This window comes from Phyllobates terribilis, unplaced genomic scaffold (genome assembly GCF_046119375.1).
Source record: "Phyllobates terribilis strain yellow unplaced genomic scaffold, ASM4611937v1 Scaffold_12__6_contigs__length_324123572, whole genome shotgun sequence".
NCBI classification, from domain to species: domain Eukaryota; kingdom Metazoa; phylum Chordata; class Amphibia; order Anura; family Dendrobatidae; genus Phyllobates; species Phyllobates terribilis.
This window is the reverse complement of record NW_027362772.1, coordinates 197,181,772-197,195,108: the sequence shown is the minus strand read 5'-3', so window position 1 is coordinate 197,195,108 and position 13,337 is coordinate 197,181,772.

Genomic DNA, 13,337 nt, shown 5'->3' with positions numbered 1-13,337 from the left:
CCTTCCACCTCAGACCACCAGAGGGAGTCCGTTAGGGATAGATAAATAGGGAAGGTGGAGCCAGGCAGCAGTTAGTCAGAGTTGGAGTCAGAGTCTGGTTTAGCAGTGAGTCCAGTGCGGTGTCAGAAGAGTTACCTCAGAGGACAAAAGCCTGTTCCAGCTCCTGCAATTGCTATCCTGCAGTGGAGCTTATCCAGATCAAGACTCCGGGTAGCTCAGAGAGGTGAGCTTTGGGTGTGCCGGCGCCATAAGATCGGTGAAGCGCGGCAAGCTGCCGTTAGTGTGAGTAGCCTAGTGAGGGCCCGAGTAGGCTGAAGGCAAGTGGAGAGTTAGTACATAGGGGGCAGAGGAGCTTAACTAGCTCACCCCGAAGAATTTACTGGACACCGGGTCCGAAGTTTACCGGGATCTCTATGACCCAGTAAGATAAACCGGAAGTCCCAGGATTGCTAAAGTGCTGATACGTAACAGAGCCAGGAGACACATAGACCCCGCAAGCTGAGGAGCGTGTACTCCAAGGAAAGGCCCTACCACAAGGTCAGTCAGTGCAGAACAGAGACAAAGTTAGGGCTAGCTCCAGGCAGGTCAGAAACTTACTACGCAGAGGCAAGAAACAGGAGGCCCTAAACCCGATCATTGGGGAGGATCCTGACATGCACCCTTCACCCTACAGTGCTCCGGGACGTGCCTGACTTTCCATCAGTAAAAGGTACTGAAGTGACTATCGTGTCTGTCCCTGTTCTTGCTCTGACCCGGCTGGGTCACAACTGTCCTGCATCCCCCTTCATACGTTGCCCTGAGGCCTAGCTCCACCTGTGGGGAGCTATACCATCGAGCTGCCTTATCACCGGCCTCAGTGGACTGCGCTGCGCTGGTGATTCTCACCAGAAACCACAGGTGGCGTCACGAACACTTTCTTAAAATTAATAAACATTAACGCTTTTAAAGAGTGACCCCAGGGCACGGGCCCGGGAGTCGACCACCGCGACATCCCCAAGGCTAATGTCCCGGGTAACCGAGTCATCCCCATCCCCTGGGCTAGTCACTGGTGTTTCTAGGGTCGATGTCTTGTTGAAACACCCATTTCAAGGGCATATCCTCTTCAGCTTAAGCAACATGACCTCTTCAAGCATTTTAATCTATGCACACTGGTCCACGATCCCTGGTATGCAGTTAATGGGTCCTGCACCATAGTAAGAGAAACATGCCCATATCATGATGCTTGCACCACCATGCTTCACTGTCTTCAGAGTATACTGTGGCTTCAATGCAGAGTTTGGAGGTCGTCTGACAAACTGTCTGCGGCCCTTGGACCCGAAAAGAACAATTTTACTTTTCCCTTCACTCTTGACAGCACACCTTGAGAGAGGGATCCGCCCCACCAAGGACAGGAAACCTTCTGAAATAAAAGGGCGGTACCTCTCCCTCGCTTCAGTTGATTTCCTGTCCTTGATGGGAACCTGTCTAAATTAGTAAAGAAAGAAGATTGTTTTTGCAGAGGAACATGCTCCGGCCTTCAGGAACCTGAGGCGCCGTCTGCAGCTTCCTGGATGCTGCATCCATGTGGGTGCAGGCGGTGAGGAGAACTCTGGCTTCCCGCAGACAGCTGCACCGCCCTCCCACTGCCATCATTTTGGAGTCCATGCTGTGCGCGGGCACGGAGCAGCGTACTTCCGTGTATGACGCTGCCCCTAACGTCACGGAGCGGGACACACAGGGAGAGGCATGCCGGATGACATCGGGGTCAGGGGCCCCGGATCCAAGATGGCAGCACCCTGTAAGCGCTCGCCAGCTGGTTAATGAAGCCTCGGCCGGCGGGTGCAAGGAGGGGGGGAGGGAACATGACCTGGATGGCACCAAATCCTATTTAAAGGTGGGTCAAGGTGGTCAGAGCTACTCTTGCTCCAGCCCTACATTCTTGGTAGCTATGGCAGACCAGGACAGCCAGGAGCAGCAGCAGCTGACACCTCCACCTCAGCAGCAACAGCGTCAGTGGAAGAAGCAGGCTGACGCCCCTCAGACTGACAGTCACTCAAGCAACCGCAGCAGTAGCCGCAGAAGCAAGGTCTCGGACATCTCTGTGCCACCCAGAAGGAATTCATCTCGTATCCTGCCACAACCTCCAAATCTGGTAACCTTCAGTGACTTCAGGGGTGAGTGATCTTCGTGATTGTCACTTGGTATTAATAGTTTTCTTCTCTTATGTGCTTAGCCCCTAGGAGCCTGTGAAAAATAGCGCCAAAAAGAAGCACAGGATGTGTGCCTTATGCCATATACCCCTGTCTATAGAGTGGCTGAAAGATCTTTGTTCAGGCTGTATTGGTAGAACTATTGCTGAGAGTACGTCGGATTTTGCTAATAATCTCAGGTCTATGGTCCATTCTGAGATACAAGGTTCACTGAAAGGGTTGCTTAAAAGGAGGAAAAGGTCCCATAAGAAAATCTCCTAACTATGACTCTTCCTCTCAGTCAGAGCATCAGGCTCTTAGTGATTCCTTGTCCTCTTCCTCTTTGGATGGTGACTGTGGTAGACCCTTCTTCCCTATTGAGGACACCAACAAACTGGTTAAAGCCATTAGATCCACCATGTGGTTGAAGGAAGAAAGAGCAGCCAGATCCTTAAAGGATATGATGTTTGCCGGATTGGAAGAGAAAAAGAGGCGCACATTCCCAGTTAATGCTAAAATCCAGGCCCTTATTGATCGGGAATGGAGGAAGCCTGAAAAGACAGGGGCATTACCTTCATCCTCTAGGAGGAAATACCCCTTTGAGGATAAGGATTCTGAATCCTGGGAGAAAATTCCCAAGGTGAATGGCGCTGTATCTTGATCCTCTAGAAAATCATCCTTACCCTTGAAGGACTCAGGCATCCTTAGAGATGCTCTTGATAAGAAGGCAGACTCTTTCCTGCATCACGCATGGAAAGCAGCAGTGGGGGGGCCTTATGGTCTGCAGTAGCAGGCACCTTTGTAGCCAGGCCATTAATGGTCTGGTTACAGCAATTGGAAGATCAGCTTAAAGACAGAGGGGTTCCTAGAGATAAGATCCTATCTAATTAACCTGTATTGCTTCGGACTTCCTTGCTGATACTTCAGCAGACTGTCAAACTATCGGCCAGGTCAGCGAACCTGTCAAATGCAGCCAGGCGGGACTTGTGGCTCAAGGGCTGCCCAGGAGACTTGCAGTTGAAGCATAAGCTATGCTCTCTCCCATGCGACGGCAACTTCCTTTTTGGCCAGAAGTTAGACGATATTCTGGAAAAGGCAGGCGACAGGAAAAGAGGCTTTCCAGGTTTCTCAGGAGAGGCAAAAAGATCTTATTTTTGGAGGAAGAAATTTAACCGGGTTGCAGGCCGGGAGATAAAAAGAGATAGGACTCCAAAACTAAGAAGGAGTTAGGATATATGTTTAGTGCCCCCCCTCCGCCACGGCTAGAAAGTCCTCACAATGACGCCAATCTGAGGGTGGGTGGAAGGCTGTCCCATTTCGTTCCAGCTTGGGAGGCCATCACCTCGAGTCCTTGGGTGCTAAACATGGTAAAGGAGGGCCTGAAGCTACGCTTCCATCAAATTCCTCACCGTACCTTTATAATCACCCCCAGGAGGAAATCAGTAGAGGAAGAGATGGCCTTAGAGACGGAAATTTTAGGCTTAGTAGAAAAACAAGTTCTTCTCAAAGTCCCGGAGACACAAAGGGGAAGGGGATTTTATTCCCCCCTTTTTCTGATAAAAAAAACAAATCAGTCCTTAAGGACCATTATCAACCTCAAGGGCCTGAACCAACTAGCGGAGAACCAGACGTTCAAGATGGAGTCGGTGAACTCTGCAGTAAAGCTCCTCCACCTCAATTGCTTTATGGGGAACTGAGACATTTCCAGTTCACGGCCCTTCCATTCGGCCTCTCAGTAGCTCCGAGAATATTCACAAAACTCATAGCGGCGGTGACAGCTTGTCTACGGATCAGGAAAGTGGTGATCGTTCCCTACCTAGACGATTTTCTTGTAGTGGGGAAATCGGAGAGCCACTGTTCCACTCAACTACTAGAGGTCACGGCGCTTTTACAGCAACCAGGTTGGCTAATAAATTCCCAGAAATCAAGACTAACCCCCTCAAGGACACATCTTTCTGGGTATAACCCTAGATTCTCAGCTCCAGGCCTTTTTTCTCACAGAAGACAAGATATGCAAGATAATCAATTTAGCCACAAAAGCCTTCAGGATTCCTGCAATGTCCTTAAGAGAAGCGATGTCCCTATTGGAATCCATGACATCCTGTCTCCCAGCAGTCAAATGGGCCCAAGGTCATATGAGGCTTCTGCAGTGGTCAAGCATGCAGTGGTCCAGACCGGTCGTCTATGTTATTACAACCGATGCAAGCGGTTCTGGCTGGGTAGGTCACTTGGCAGATCACTCAGTTCAGGGACACTGGGCAAGTCGCAAAAAGGGGGCATCATCCAACTTAAAGGCGCTTTGGGTGGTGAAAGATCCCTGTTAGGCTTCCTCCCCCCACGTTCAGGGGCACCACGTTCAGGTCAGGTCAGGCAACCAGACAACGGTGGCATACATAAATCACCAGGGGGGGGTATGAGATCTCTCTCCCTTATGGTAGTGGCGAACAGGATCCTGCAGCTAGCAGAACAGCAGCTCTCATCCCTCAGTGCTCTATATACATAAGGGGGGTAGAGAATACAAAAGCAGACATTTTGAGTCGCCATACGTTGAGTCAAGGGGAGTGGGCCCTGAACCTGGTAGTCTTTCAACAGATTGTCCAGCTGTGGGGTTTACCAGACATAGATCTGTTCCCCCGCAAGACCAACAGAAAAGTTGAGAAATTCTGTTCACTAGACCCATCAGAGAATCCTTATGCGGTAGACGCCCTCCATATTCCGTGGAAGTTTAGGAAAGCTTATGCGTTTCCCCCAATAGTAATGATTCCTGCAGTCGTGAGGAAAGTACGGGAAGATCGGGCGAGAATAATTTTGATAGCCCCCTTCTGGCCAAAAAGACTTTGGTTTTCCCTGCTCCGACTGGACAGGCCAAACCTTCTCAGTCAGAGGCCGGTATTCCACATGCAAGAGAAAGGGTTTCATCTTGCGGCGTGGAATTTGAAAGGTCATTACTGAGCAATAAGGGTTTCTCCCCGGCCATAGTTTCCACCGTACTATGTAGTAGAAAGCCCATAACAACTAAAATTTATGGTAGAATTTGGGGAAAGTTCCTGGATTTTCTTAAAACCCTTCTGTCAAATAATCCTCCTATTAAGGCGGTCTTTGAGTTCCTATATAGAGGATACGATTTAGGGTTGGCCACGGGAACACTCAAGGTCCAGGTATCTGCGCTAGGTGCACTATATAATTGTAACTTGGCCAGGAACAGATGAGTCTCTAGATTTATTAAATCCTTTGCTTAGTCCAAACCAGTTCGGACTCCAAAAATTCTTCCCTGGGACCTGCTGTTAGAACCTTGCTCTTAGTTTTTTTTTCCTTTGCTGGTCACATGACCTTGTTGGCCTATTTAAGCATGCTCCGCCCTTCTGGCTTTGCTGGACTTCATTGTATAACTACTTTCTAGCTAGCCTGTGCTCTGTATCTTACTCTGTTAGTTTGCTTGGTCTACGGACCTCTATGTTCTATATATTTTGTTTGTTCGTCTGTCTGCTACTATTTCTGTTAGGAGGTGTCCCATATTCCTCCCAGTCCTTAGTACTTGTAGGGATTCCTTCCCCACATCTATAGGTCTCCGTACAGACTAGCTTAGGACTTTAGCAGGTCTGATCGCAGGATCAGGTTCCCTGTTACATCGTAGGGATTCAGCTGAGTTCTATCGTAGGGACAGATCTCCTCTCTTTCCTTAGCTCTGGTAGCAGAACATAACACCTGCATTTAGTCCTAAACTCTCTCACTGATGACCTGTTTGAACCCCTGCAGGTTATCTCTCCGAAATTACTCACTCTTAAAACTATTCTCTTGGTGGCCTTTACATCAGCCCGTAGGGTGAGCGACCTGCAGGCCCTTTCGGCTAATCCGCCATATACCCAAATTTATGATGACAGGATCGTCCTGCACCAGACCCAGAAGAAATATATTAGCAGTGGATTTGGAATATATCTACCAGGATTTATGTATGGAAACTAAATGTGCACCCCTCCCCAGGTCTGCTACTCTCTGATCCAAAAGAGTAATTATCATTTCAGAAAAATTCTGACACATCATAGTGACACGTCAGAATTTTTGATTCGTTGGGGTTGAGGTGATGAAACCTCCAGTCCCTTCAGCTGTGATCAGCTCTCCTTGTTATCTGAATCTGTTTTCTATAAGCTCATCTTCTGCTAATCACCAAGGAAAGGGAATCACAGCCGAAGGGGAAAAGCACTTAGGCCGCACCATCATTGAGCTAACAGCTGGCGTATATACAGTGGGGAAAATAAGTATTTGATACACAGCTGATTTTGCAAGCTTTCCCACCTACAAACAATGGAAAGGTCTGTAATTTTTATCGTAGGTACACTTCAATTGTGAGAGACAGAATCAAAAACCAGAAAATCACATTGTATGATTTTTAAATGATTACATTGCATTTTATTGCATGAAATAAGTATTTGATCACCTACCAACCAGCAAGAATTCTGGCTTTAACAGACCTGTTAGTTTTTCATTAAGAAGCCCTCCTACTCTGCACTCATTACCTGTATTAATTGCACCTGTTTGAACTCGTTCCCTGTATGAAAGACACCTGTCCACACACTCAATCACACTCCAACTTCTCCACCATGGCCAAGACCAAAGAGCTGTCTGAGGACACCAGGGACAAAATTGTAGACCTGCACAAGGCTGGGATGAGCTACAGGACAATATGCAAGCAGCTTGATGAGAAGGCAACAACTGTTGGCACAATTATTAGAAAATGGAAGAAACACAAGATGACTGTCATTCTTCCTCGGTCTAGGGCTCCATGCAAGGCCTCGCCTCGTGTGGTAAGGATGATTATGAGAAAGGTCAGGAATCAGCCCAGAACTACACAGGAGAACCTGGTCAATGACCTGAAGAGAGCTGGGACCACAATCTCAAACATTACCACTAGTAACACACTACGCCGTCATGAATTAAAATCCTGCAGGGCATGCAAGGTCCCCCTGCTCATGCCAGCACATTTATCAAAAGGAAGGCCAAAAACATAATAACCAAAATGCAGAATAGTACAGGTATAAAAGGTATATTTTATTTAGATACAAAAGTCAAACCACAATGGGTAGAGTAACAACATGATAATTAAAAATGACAAGATCAAATACTGTGGGGAACAGCTGCACAATCCCCCATAAGGTGCATTAGGTAGGAGTACCTGATATAGTGCAAAACAGGTATATCTTTAACAGCCCCAGGTTCACATGCATAAAAAAGATAAATAGTAATATAAATATATCAGAAATGGGGCTGAAACCTTACCAATGTTTGTAGGACCTCAAGGAGGGAAGGAGCAGCTGGGGCGATGCTGGGCACCACCTCAACGCGCGTTTCACCGCATAAGAACCGGCTTTCTCAAGAGGCTGCACATGTCCAGGCTCATTAGAAGTTCACCAATGACCAACTGGATGATCCAAAGAACGCATGGGAAGGGTCATGTGGTTAGATGAGACCAAAATATAACTTTTTGGTATCAACTCCACTTGTCGTGTTTGGAGGAAGAAGGATGAGTACAACCACAAGAACATCGTCCCAACCGTGAAGCAAGATGGGGGAAACATCATATTTTGGGGGTACTTTTCTGCAAAGAGGACAGGACAACTGCACCGTATTAAAGGGAGGAAGGATGCGGGCATGTATCACAAGATTTTGGCCAACAACCTCCTTCCTTCAGTAAGAGAATTGAAGATGGGTCGTGGCTGGGCCTTCCAGCATGACAATGACCCAAAATACACAGTCAGGCAACTAAGGAGTGTCTCTGTAAGGCCACGGCTCCACTATCAGTATTTGGCCAGTATTTTTTCTCAGGAGTGGGAGCCATAACCAGGTGAGGAACAATCAAAGAAAAGGTATAATAGAAACAAATACACCAATTCTGCATTTATCACCCACTCCTGAGAAAAAATACTGACCAAATACTGATAGTGGGACCATGGCCTAAGAAGCATTCCAAGGTCCTGGAGTGACATAGCCAGTCTCCATACCTGAACCCAATAGAAAATCTTTGGAGGGAGTTGAAATTTAATGTTGTCCAGCGATAGCCTTGAAACCTGAGAGATCTGGAGAAGATCTGTATGGTGGAGTGGACCAAAATCCCTGCTGCAGTGTGTGCAAACTTGGTCAAGAACTACAGGAAACGTCTGACTTCTAATTGCAAACAGAGATTTCTGTACAAAATATTAAGTTCTGTTTTTGCATTGTATCAAATACTTAATTAATTTGCATTTTATTGCATGAAATATGTAAAAATCATACAATGTGATTTTCTGTTTTTTATTTTTAGCTTCTGTCTCTCACAGGTGAAGTGTACCTACGATAAAAATTACAGACCTCTCCATTCCTTGTAGGTGGGAAAAACTTGCAAAATCGGCAGTGTATCAAATACTTATTTTCCCCACTGTATTTATCGAGGGCTTATCGTTCAGCAGCTATCTCTCTCCACTGTCTCATACACAGAAGCATTTGTTCTCCTGTGTCCTCTCTCAGAGAGTTACTGTCAGACTCCTCTGGTGGGGTCTTATCTCACCAAGAACAAAATAATTGGCAGTCTGAAACATGCAGGATCCTTGTCTTTCCCAACATTATCTATGGGGGTAGAGTCAGGAGGCCCCATGCGCAGACTGTTGACTGAGTCTGCTGATAACAGCTGGTTCAACTGATATTAGTGTAATGGGGCCTTAGATGGGCAATTCTACAACTTTGTTTCAGTTATTGGTGGATATCTCATCATCTACACCCTCACCAGGCAGAAGTTATCTGAAATGACAGTTGCATTTTAGCCTCATTACATCAGAGTATTGCTTGTGAGTTTAATGCAGATGCTATAGTGTATTTTACCTGTGTAAGGTGCCCAAATATGGTAGTCGCGGGCGAGCTGTAGCCCATGCTCGCTTTGGCACCCTACAGACAAAGTGTGTGCTCGCTCTGGTGTGCTGCTGTGTGTGTGGTGTTTCGCACTTACTTCTGGCCAGCCAGCCTCTTCTGGCTCCAGAAATTCCTCTTCTAGAACCAAGGCAGCAATCAATTCAGAGGACACAGAGTTCATAAAAACAACCAAAACTTTACTTGGTAACTGGCAGTATTTACAGTATTTAAAGGCAGGTATAAAAGATCAGGCCCAACGAGTTAATCTTTCCCACAGGTACCGGATGCAACTTTAGCCCTGGTTCCCGATCTAGGTGAAGCATCTCTGTTGCTTTCTTCTCTAGCCCTAGAGACTCTTCTTCACCTATGACAGTATATCTGGATCCCAATTCACTCCACCTCTTAGAGCTTGAGTCCTAACTTCTTCTGCAGCCTCGCAGACAGAATGTGCCCCCAGGCACGCATCGAATTTCTTGAGGTTCCCAGGCTGGCTAAGGGGATTCTTGTGGAGGGTTTCTCGGGCGATCCACTGTCCAGGATGCTAGGCCCACGTCTACCCTAGCAGCCTCTACAGAGCCTGTTAGCTTTCTGCAGTACTGCACACTTCTGACTGTGCTCACTTCCTGCACTTGACACTAGTACTCAGTTCCCCCCTCCCTCTACTGGGCCAGCTGTTACAGTTAACCCTACCTAGGCCAAACTGCAGCCCCAGAGGGTTCTAACTTCGGGAATGTGCTTTTAACCCTTTTTAGTATCGGGGCAGACTATCACCTCCACCACTACTACACCTGTGTGATTAACCCCTTACTGACATTGTCAGTAATACTATGTCCCTGTGCCCTGGGCCTTATGGACCAGGTACGTACTATTACGCACAATGTAGTCGTGCCGGGTGTCAGCTGATTCTCACAGCTGACACCCAGGACTATGTGCCAGGAGCGGCCCCGCACCGCTCCCAGCACATTAACCCCCAAAATTCTGCGACTGAAGTAGATTGCAGCATTTCTGGGGCAGGCAGAGCTAAGAGCGTCCCTCTTTCCTTGAATCGGGACCCCACGCTGTGTGTCATGACGACATCTGGGTCACCAGGCATCCATCAGGAAGTTATATCATGCCCAGTGCACAATCTATCTAACTTGTGTCTGCAGGGCTGACAGCCAGCATAGCATAGAGATGCTGCTATATCAGTCTGCTATGCAAGCGATCAGCCTGCAAAAAATGAAAGTCCCATAGTGGGACAAAGTGTAAAAGTGAAAAACCATGTCAGAAAGTAAAAAAAAAATTGTAAAAATATTTTTAATAAAATGAAAAAATAATTCAATAAAAATATACTGTACCCATAAATAAATATTATTATGTAAAAAAAAAAAACAATAAAAGTACACATATTTGTTATCGCCGTGTCCGGAACAACCTGACCTATAAAACTGTCCCACTAGACAGTTGCTTTATCATCTTACCGCCAAAGAAAAAATGGAATAAAATACAATAAAAATGACGAATGTAAATAAAAAAGGTACTGCTGAAAACGTCATCTTGTCCCACAAAACAAGCTGCAATAAAGCTCCATCAGCCAAAAAATAAAAAGTTTTAGCTCTCAGAATAAAGCAATACAAAAAAATCTTTTTCTATAAAATAGGTTTTATTGTGTAAAAGTGCCAAAACATAAAAAAACTATATAAATGTAGTATCGCTGTAAACGTACTGACAAGAAGAATAAAGCTGCCTTATCAATTTTACCACATGCGGAAGAGCATAAAAAAAAATAAAAAATTACTGAATTGTTAGTTTTTGTTTATTCTGCCAAAATGTCATTTGCCCGCAAATGTTACCAATAAAAACATCAACTCATCCCGCAAAAAACAAGCCCTTACATGACTCTGTCAGCCGAAATATGGAAAAATGATTGCAAAAACTAGTCTTTGCAAAAAAAGTATTTTAGTGTGTGACAGTTGCCAAACATAAATACCTGATATGAATCTGGTATCACTGTAATTGCACCGACCCGAAGAATAAAGTCGTCTTATCACTTGTACCGCATAAGGAACGGCGTAAAAAATAAACTCTAGGGTTAGGGTTGTGCTAGGGTTAGGGTTGTGTTGGGGTTGGGATTCTTTCAAAAGTAAAGAAAAAAAATCATGCCGATATGGCGACTACTATTGAGCACAAGTGCTTGCTACTTGAATTTGGATTGGGTGCTTGGGTATGCACCGAGTATCACGAGTGCTCGAGTGACATGCTCGAGTCTCTGCCCCATATGTTTTGCGGCTGTTATACAGCCAAAAAAACCTCACGAGGGTTGCCTGCCATGCATGAGTGATCCCCGCATGTTTTTTTTGGGGTGTCTAACAACCGTGAAACATGCAGGGTGGGGACTCGAGCATGTCACCCGCAATACATGATGCATACCCGAGTACCCGATGCAAACTCAAGTAGACAGCACTTATGCTCAAGACTAATGACAACTTATACAATATGATGACCTAATGTTATCAAATACTGTGTCGTACCTCTGGGTCCAAAATGTTCACTATACCCCTTGATAAAATCCTTAAGGGGGTCTAGTTTACAAAATGGGGTCACTTGTGGGGGGATTCTACTGTTTAGGCGCATCAGAGGCTCTCCAAACGCGACATGGCGTCCGCTCTTGATTCCAGCCAATTTTGCGTTCAAATAGTCACACAGTGCGCTTTCCCTTCTGAACCTTGCTGTGCGCCCAAACAGTGTATTTTCCCCACATATGGGGTATCAGCGTACTCAGGTGAAATTATACAACAGTTTTTGGGGTCCATTTTCTCCTCTTACCCTTGTGAAAATAAAAGAATTGGGGTTAAAAGATCATTTTTGTGGAAAAAGTTTGATTTTTTTTATTTTCATGGCTCTACTTTATAAACTTCTGTGAAGCATCTGGGGGTTCAGGGTGCTCACCACATATCTAGAGAAGTTCCTTAAGGGCTCTAGTTTTCAAAATGGTGTCACTTGTGGTGGGTTTCCACTGTTTAGGCACATCAGGTGCTCCCCAAACGCGACATGGCGTCCACTAATTATTCAAGCAAATTTTACATAAAAAAATTGGCAAATGGAGGCTCCTTCCCTTCTGAGCCATGCCATGTGCCCAAACAGTGGTTTTCACCCACATATGGGGTATCAGCGTGCTCAGTGCGCATGTCACTGCACCCGCCATACTCAGTGCATACCCGAGCACCCGATGCAAACTCAAGTAGCGAGCACTTGCGCTCAATACTAGTCGCTATATCGTCATAATTTTTTTCTTTTCTTTTGAAAAAATCCCAACTCCAACCCTAACACAACCCTAATCGTAACCTTAATCCTAACACAACCCTAACCTCAACACAATCCTAACCCTAACACAACCCTAACCCTATCTCGAGGGATCCATTCACTATAATGAGGCAGCAGAGTTGCTCTGGACTCCATGTGGCCTCTGTTTAGCGGTGTTCTTTTTTTTTAGAGGTTCACAAAACTGTGGCCGATGGCACTTTTATGCACGCCTAATAAAAAGACGGACACTGTGGGATCACAGGCCAGAAGGCGCCCACGGTGCCTCCATCTGCCTAATTACAGGGAGTCTTCCGCCGGGGGTTCCGTCTGAATCACATATTTCAGAGAGTTACACGGAAGCCCCGGTGTAAGCGCTCAGCGCAAAGCGCATAATAACTGTTAGCCGAGTCTTACTGTGATCTTTGGGAGGCAGAATGAACAAATCAGCAGCAGGTGAAGAATTGTTTTTATTTATTTTTACGCCGTTCCTCATGCGGTATAAGTGATTAGACGACTTTATTCTTTGGGTCGGTGCGATTACAACGATGCCAGATTTATATCGGGTTTTTATGTTTGGCAACTGTCACACACTAAAAAACATTTTTTTTTGCAAAGGCTAGTTTTTGCATCGCCATATTTTGAGAGCTATAATTTTTCCATATTTCGACCGACAGAGTCATGTAAGAGCTTTTTTTTTTGCGGGATGAGTTGACGCTTTTATTGGTATCATTTTCAGGCACGTGACAATTTTTTATCGCTTTCTATTCCGATTTTTGGGAGGCAGAATAAACAAAAATCAACAATTCAGGAATGTGATTTTTTTTTATGCCGTTCCGCATGTGGTAAAATTGATAAGACAGCTTTATTTTTCGGATCAGTACGTTTACAGCGATACTATGCTTATATCTTTTTTTATATTTTGGCGCTTTTACACAACAAAAACTATTTTATAGAAAAAATAATTTTTTTTGCATCGCTTTATATTGAGAGCTATAACTTTTATTTTTCGGC